This window comes from Thrips palmi, unplaced genomic scaffold (assembly GCF_012932325.1).
Source record: "Thrips palmi isolate BJ-2018 unplaced genomic scaffold, TpBJ-2018v1 HiC_scaffold_12, whole genome shotgun sequence".
NCBI classification, from domain to species: domain Eukaryota; kingdom Metazoa; phylum Arthropoda; class Insecta; order Thysanoptera; family Thripidae; genus Thrips; species Thrips palmi.
The window spans coordinates 6,373,863-6,382,155 of record NW_023144623.1 but is presented as its reverse complement, the minus strand read 5'-3'; positions in this window follow the sequence as shown (position 1 = coordinate 6,382,155).

The following is an 8,293-nucleotide window of genomic DNA, read 5'->3' as shown; positions in this document are numbered from 1 at the left end:
CCTGCCCGCCTTCACGGCCGTCAAGCTGGACCGTCGGCGCGGCTCCTGGGACGGCAGCGCCACGGCCATGGACTCGACGACCAGCTTGTCGGCGGCCGCACCGCGGCGCGGCAGCTTCAGCGTGGGCATGTCCTCGTCGGGGGCGGCCACCCCCGCGGGCGGCGGCAGCCTGTCGGGCAGCAGGGTCGCCCTGGGGGAGGACCTCTCGGCCGCGATGGCCGCGGCGAACCGGCGGCGCTCCTCGCTGGCCGTGACCCCCTTCAAGCTGGTGCTGACCGGCGTGCCGCGCGGCGTGCGCGAGGACCTCATCCGGTCGCGCCTCGAGTCCGTCATCGACGGCATCGAGAGGGTGTACCGCGACCCCGACATGGCGCGCAACCTCTCGCACCCGCCCGTGTTCGTGGAGACCATGTCGGCGCTGGCGCAGGACGCGTTCATGCTGCGCGCCGACTGGGTGCCCGTTGTGCAGCGCCTCGTCAAGGAGGCCAACGCCCCCGAGGCCAGCGCCGACGAAGGCCTCGGCGCGTCCTTCGACGTGGCCTCGTCCAGGGAGGCCCCCGACTCGGACGACGTGTTCACCGAGGAGCAGCGCCGCCGCCAGTCCCTGGTGGACACCCTGGTCACGTGTCCGCACGGCCGCTACCATGGCCAGGCCACCTGCCCGCTGTGCCGGTCGGGCGCGCGCCGCAACACCATGGTGGCCGACGACTTCCTCACCCACGTGTCCGACGTGCCGGCCTCCCCGGCGCCGTCGGCCCGCCCCACCGCCGCCAGCGCCGCCGCCATCGCGGACGCCGCGCCCGCCACGCCCTCCAAGAAGTCGTCCTCCTGCCCGTCCTGCATGGCGTGCCTGCGCCGCTTCGTCCCCGGCATGCGTCGCAAGGCCAAGGCCGACGCCAAGGCCGACGCCAAGGCCGAGCCCGCGCCCGTCCCGGAGATCCGCACCCCGGACGCCGACAACAGCACCTTCCTGGACCCCACGCTCCTCTCCGCCATCAAGAGCCAGCGCAGGCGGTCCGCCTACGACGACGTCCCCGCCATCAAGGTGTCCGACGTGCCGGACATCAAGGTGGACCACCTCGTGTAGGTGCAGGTGAACCTCGGTGAACTTCCAAAGACACTCCACCCCACTAATCCCGGGCTGCCAGTGCCTCGCAGTGCCGGGATCAGCCTCGGGCTTAGCGCGGCAACCGACGCGCAATCTTGGCTCAGACTGTACGCCGGCCGAAAGGTGCATCCATTCTATCGCGCCGCGCTATCTCGAAAAAATGAGACCAACAACTAGTGTCTCGTGTTGTTGTTGAAGATGTTGTTGTTGTTGTTTTGGTATGTAGGACGTCGATCAAGGTGATCGGCGCGCCAGGTGTTGTGACGAGTACTGTGCCTTGTAGTTTTAAGTCTTTTGTGATAGCTAGTCTCTTTAATACGAACAAATAATAAATTATGTTTGTTTATTTCTTTTCGTGGTGTCTTCCATTTTTATTTATTTTTATTTTTTATTTTTATTTTTTGGGACGGGTGCCAATCAAACCTTGATGGGTCGCACAGGAGCCGTGTGACATTCGAAAAATCCCGCCGGCCTTCCTGTTCTTGTTTTTGTTTTTGATCCCGGCGTTCCGATCGGGCGGCGCATTTGACGAAACGACGACAAAGCAACTTGGCAACAATTTGGAGCGGTCAGGAGATGAATTAAAGGACGAGACGAAAGGAGAACGGAGAGGGGAAGCGGACGGGTGGAGAAAAGAGACAAGTTCGTCGTGTGTCCACACACACTATACTCGGCTCCGTTGCCTTTTACGCAACTCCTTAAAACCTCAATTTTCTCGATGATGTTCTTTCTTTTCTCTCTGTCTCTCTTTGACAGGCCGAGCGGGCACGTGAGACGCGGCCGCGTTATTTATAATCCTGCAAAAGAATGCCGATAGATAACGAGAACATGTCTGGGGCTGCTCCTTGTAAGCGCAAAAAGGGACGGCAAACATTTCGTCAAAATCACAAAAATTTTGCCTTTCTGTTTCACGAACCTGCGGCGTAACAGGATAAGTTACGGATTTGACTATACAAACGTTTTGTTAAGCTGTGCGGACCGGACTACACAGTCAAATGGGGCAAATGCAGACATAAAATTGTCAACACCTGGATGAGTCAGCACTTGTGAAAATTTCCGATAGCATTGAAAAAACCGAGTTGCCTTACACGCACACAAACACACACTCACACACACACACTCGCACACGCGCGCATTCAAAAAGGGAACCTGCCCTCTCTCTCTCTCTCTCTCTCTCTCTCTCTCTCTCTCTCTCTCTCTCTCTCTCTCTCTCTCTCTCTCTCTCTCTCTCTCTCTCTCTCTGTCTTTTTCCTTTTTCTTCCGCGCCATCGAGGCATTCCGTTCGACGAGTCAGAATTCCTATTAATTAACTCGCCGGGCCGCGGATTCTCTTTCATCCGAAACGCGCAACTCATCGCTTTTTGTGCAGGCCGTGGCACGCCGTGGCACGCCGCGTCTCTCCGCGTGGGATTGTGGGATTCTGGGGTTCGGCCGCCATGGGCCGCCATGGGGGTCCGCGGGCCACGCCGGGCCAGGCCGGGCCTTTGCATACCGGCCGTGCACGCATTACGTGGAGGAACCCTTGCTTGCTTTCGGGGCAATAAAAAGGCCGAAACACGTTTTCACAGGCCAAAGAAAATATTGGAAATCGGTTAAAATCAGAACTGTTAAATGAAACTGTCGCCATAAACATGCCCGGGAGGAAGAGGCAAGAGTCGAACTTATGGAAAGGGTTGGCGACCTCCAGGCCGCCGACTAGGCAACTTCTCGAGAGCACAGCCCAGGCGTTGCCCAGTAGGCACGCTGAGGTTGCCGACCCTCACTTCGACACCACCGCCAGCGACCGCCAGCCGGTGCATTGTGGGAGTTTCCGCCAACTGGGGCAACGGGGATCGGGCCCATCGGGCCCATCGGGCCCACGCTGCCGAATCAGCACGTCTTTGGTCTCGTCAGTCTCGTCAGTCGGAAAGGTGTGGAGGAAGGGAAGAAAGTCTATTTCTGTGGCGCGCGCCGTGGGCGTGCCCTATCGGGGAGCGCGTCTCTTCCGCGCGGAACGCCCCGCCCCGCCCCGCCCCGCCCCGCCCCGCCACGCCCCGCCACGCCCCGCCACGCCGCAGTCAACGCGCAAAGCAGTGCAAAGTCGCCTCGGCGAGAAACGCCAAATCCGGCAGAAACACAAATCCGCACCGCGAAGGCGTATCTCGCGCGGAAGTCGACTTGCGGTGGGTCAGCTTGCGTGGGGCCTCGTGGCGTGGCAGTGTAGTCGGCAAGCTGACGATCGGAATGACTTTCCACGAGTTTTCATCTGGATCGCTTCTTGACTCTCTGCATGGGTCACAGCGGCGGCAAGGGGTAACCAACTATAGATTTTCATGTACACTGATTATATTTAGAGTATGATACAACTTTTGATATTTTAGTATTTATCACTGACTATAGGAGTTATTATGTTGATTAGGGGAATATTGGGATTATTTGAGCGGGATGGAAAGCTGTTAAAGTGTGGAATTAATGTTGACTTTGGGCAGCCACTGCGTAATTTAGTGCGGTCAGGCCTCCTCGACGCTTACTATTCTGAACCTACTCTTCATGCCCCGCCTCGGGAAGGCTTTGACCGCTGATATTTGGGGCAGTGGTCTCGCAAAATGGTCAAAATGTGGAATGAATTTCAGAATCACCTTTTTGACTTTGGCGGTCACTGCGTCCAATTTAGTTGCGGTCAAAGGCCTCCCTCGACGCCTTACTATTCTGAAGACCCTACTCTTTCATGCCCCGCCTCGGGAAGGCTTTGACCGCTGATAGTTTGGGAGCAGTGGTCTCGCAAAAATGGTCAAAATGTGAATGAATTTCAGAAAATCACCGTTTTTGCTGACTTTGAGCGGTCACTGCGTCCAATTTAGTTGCGGTCAAAGGCCTCCCTCGACGCCTTACTATTCTGAAGACCCTACTCTTTCATGCCCCGCCTCGGGAAGGCTTTGACCGCTGATAGTTTGGGAGCAGTTGTCTCGCAAAAATGGTTAAAAGTGATTGAATCCCCGAAAGTATAATTGTCATTTCATTGGATGATGTTGATTATTTCACTGATTACCAACTAGACGTGCAATGATTATCTTGAGTTGGGTACCCCTTGAGCGGCGGCGTCACGGTGGTCGTTCCGCTTAGAGCACACATTCATTTCCGAAACGCCAAGGTTCACCATTTAGCTCATCTTAACACTCGAGCCATTTTGTTCGGTCCAGTAAGTCAGGACATGCTTTCTCCTCCGCAAAACAGCGGCAGAGCGTCCATATTTTCTGGCGGTCCCTTCACGAGCCGATTTTCGCTCCGCCGTACGTCTTGCGCCCTTCCAAAGCAGCCGAAGAAAGTACGACAAAGAAGAAGAAAATAACTCGCTCTCTTTTTTTTTTTTTTGCTGTTCCTCTCGCCTTCCTGATCTTTCTCCCCGCGAATCCCTCCGGATGGACTTCCCTCGACTGTTATTTCTGCTTCCTGAACAAGAACAAAGGCACCTGTCTGGCGACGCGTCGACGTGGCCCCGGCCGAGGCCGTGGTGGCGTCGCGTCGCGCTGGCCGGCAAAAGGCGGCGACAGAGAGAGAGAGAGAGAGAGAGAGAGAGAGAGAGAGAGAGAGAGAGAGAGAGCATCACTACCCATCGATCGGTTGCTGGACCTCGTTATGGTGCCCCCCCCCCCGCCCAACAGCCGCACACAAAGAAATAAGAGCATTTTTAAAACGTTTTTATTTTTGCGATGTTTTTATATATAAGGCGGATCGGCTATTCCACCTGCTACTCCTGATTCCGTAAGCAATGCCTCACCGTATCGAACATCTGCTTGAACAGCCACGTCGCTCTGTGTGTGTGTGTGTGTGTGTGTAAGTGGAGTGTGCGTGTGTGTTGGTGAGTGTGTGTGCGTGGCAGCTGATGTGGCAGACCATGTCCAGCAATTAGTACTCAATGAAGTCCGCGCAGACACGCAAGTCTCAATTAATCCTGCCCTTAAAGGCCCCGCCCGGTCTGTCGGCCTGAACGCTCCGACGGGGCGTCACGGATACGGCGAAGCATTATGGCGATGGCGACGCACGTACGGTTTCCACGATTGCCCGGAAAACGCGGAAAAAAGAAGAGGAAGAAGACGGAGAAGTACTCGTTGATAAATTACCTTATCTTCGTGTTATGTAGAGTCGTTGAGACCACACCCGATCACGCGGTCCTAGGCGTGGTGGTGCGCGAGTCGGTTTGTCCCTAGGACTGTATAGACACTCGCCTAAGTCTTCTTCAAAAAAATTTATAGATTTTCGAGGGTTTTTTTTCGAATTTATATTTTTCGCGTGTGTCGCGGAGCGGCATTCCAGCAGAGAGGCAGGGCACACTTCATTGGCCGTGCGAGACACAACACTCATTGTCTGGCCGGGGCAGGGACTGCCAGGGACTGCCAGGGACCGGCGGGGACGCGCCCTGATTGGCCGAGGAGCCAAGATGGCCTCCGCGAGACAAGACGTGCGGAGAATACAGAGGATACTCGAGGGCACACCGCGGGGACCGACGGGGACACCATCAAGCAAATCAGAGCGGAATGTGCCGTCATTGGCGCATGCTATTGTTGTTGTTGTTGTTGTTGTTGTTGTTGTTGTTGTTGTTGCCGCTGCTGTTGCTGCTGCTGCTGCAGGGTGCCGAAGGTTGAGTCAAAGCAGCAGGGCTGCACTCAGTGCTGCCACATGTGCAGGCACCAATACCAACGATGCACCTCTGACGTGGCCTCTTAAGAGGAGAGAGCTTGCGTAGGCAACCAGGATGCTCGGGTGCTGACGGGTTGCCTACCTACACGGCGTTCGCCCGGGCGGCGGACTGACCCACAGAACGCCTTTTTGTCGCGTCTCCGGGCCGGCTCCGGGCGATTCCCTTCACAAACACGGAAGTCTTCGAGTCTCACTCAAGGGCTCAAGCTGACCCCCTTTCCCCCTCCCCTGCCGCCCTGGTCCGTCCCTTTTGGCACAGCGAGCCAAGTCACCTGGCGGCCTTGCAGTGCCTTGCAGCGCCTTGCAGTGGCCGCGTTCATTCGTAATTACTTTTCCGAGGGATTCATAGGAAATACAAGGAACAGAGAAATTAGCCCGCCCGTCGGCTCCCCTGGGACCGACCGCTGAGCCCGCGCGCCGGGGGAGTCGAAGCCAAGGGGCTGGCGAGATGAAAAATTGCGCCCGGGAAAAATAAAGAATTAAGGAAACGCCAATTTGGGAGCGGCGGTGATGGTGCCACGGCGGTGCCCCGGCGGCGGCGGGGTGCGCGCCAGTCGACGTGTTTTCGGAGGAAACGAATTAATTTGAGGATGTCGACAGCCTCGCCTCGCCTACCGCAGCCCACATGCGCCGACTGTGTAATGATGACGCGCTGGCCAAAACAACAAGAAGCTCCCCGCCACGGCCTCCACGGCCTCGGCCACGCCGCCACCGTGCACGACGGCGACACCGCGGTGCCTTTTCAGGCGGACTGCACGCTGTCTCTCTCGCACCTCCACGGCGCGCCCCATGAGTGCGAGAGAGACAGAGCGACGGCTGCGGCCCTCCGGCGGTACGAGGCGGTACGAGGCGGTACGAGACCATCGAAGGAATCGCCTCATCCTCATCGCGGAGCGGAGCCTCGCCTCGCCTCGCGCCGAGATGTGTTATTACTTGAGTACCTGGCGGCCCGGCCGCGCCGCCTCACTTCCTTAAGGGTCATGTTTCCGGCGGGGTGGGAGCCTCGGCCAGCCTCGGCCAGCCTCGGCGGGGGGCGGGGGGGGGGGAGGGGTATATAATGTCTCAATCCAGCCCGCATGTTGGAAATTACATGCGAGCGCGCCGTGCGCGCACACGGCACCGACTCATGGCACTGTAAAAAGAGCCGTTCTCCATATACTGCTTCCCTATAGACTGGCTCATCGCATCACACGCTCACACACACACACACACACACACACACACACACATACACATACACATACACATACACACACACACACACACACAGCGCCTTGGGCATGCACGAACACAGACGCAGACGCGCGCACACGAATTGGGCAATGCAATCACTCGGCCCAGTGTATACTACTGTGGTCAAGAGGGCATACAGTCTCTTGTTTTCCTCGGGTGGTTCACATTATTTCTTTACTTAAGGGTCTGTACTGGACAAAAGTAAATACTGTACGGTTCATCGTAAGGTGGCGTATTTTATTTTAATGCCGTTCCAGTGGCGGTGACAGGGGAAACTCGTCATTTTTCATTTGTTCTCACGACTACGATTGTGAAATTTTCTCCCGTTTTCCCGCAGATTTCTCAATTACAACAGAATAGAATGCTCCAAAAATGCACGTTGGCTATGCAGGTTCGGCCGGCGAGCCTTTCGGCGTCTTTTTTTCCGCGACTGTACTTGCACGACAGTGAGGCCTTATGGTCGCGACAGTACCGCTTCGGTTTGTACCCACTTATCATGATTCACTCAGCCTGCCGGCAGGGCCGGGCAGGGCCTGTGCTGCCCCGAGGCCTGAGGCGTGGTCGGACGAGGTCGACGGGGACAACTCTATTCAGATCGAAAATGGCTTCGATATCTCTCGAACGTGATCGGGGTCTCAGGTCGCGGCGTGAGCGAGAAAACGAACGCACCCAACGAGCCAGGTCGTGAGTACGAGCGCGGCGGAGGAGGGGGGGGGGATGAGCGGCACAGAGATATAGAATTGCAGAGTGCAACCCGGAACAGAGAACACCAGCCCCAAAAGGAAAAGAAGGAAAGAGAGGCTCTTTTGGGTTCGCGCCGCGATGAGAGAAGGACATGGCGACGGCGCACAGTGGGCCAGAAGACCGGTGGAGGCGGCCAAAACTCTGACGCGTTTTGAGCTCCAGAGGCGCGGACTCTGTCATCCGGCGGTGCCATGTAGAGGCCGTGCATGATGAGAGTCTCCTTGGGGTCCTCCCAGGCCTTCCCACGGCGTCAAAGAGTCAAACGGCCGGGCCAAACAATCGCGCGTGATCTGAATATTACACTTTCTTCGCCTCGCCCGAACGGGACGGCGGGCTGCCCGACCGCGACGGCATGCCAGTGCACTGTAAGGCTGTTTGCTCTGCTCGCGCCATTAAGAGCGATTACCCGCGAACAATGGCGTCGGGTAATTTGGGTCGGCGAGCGACTGTCTCTCTCGCACTCACGGGGCGGCCCGCAGGCCCGCACGAGTGCGACAGAGACAGAGGCACAGACTGCGCGGGCACACTGGC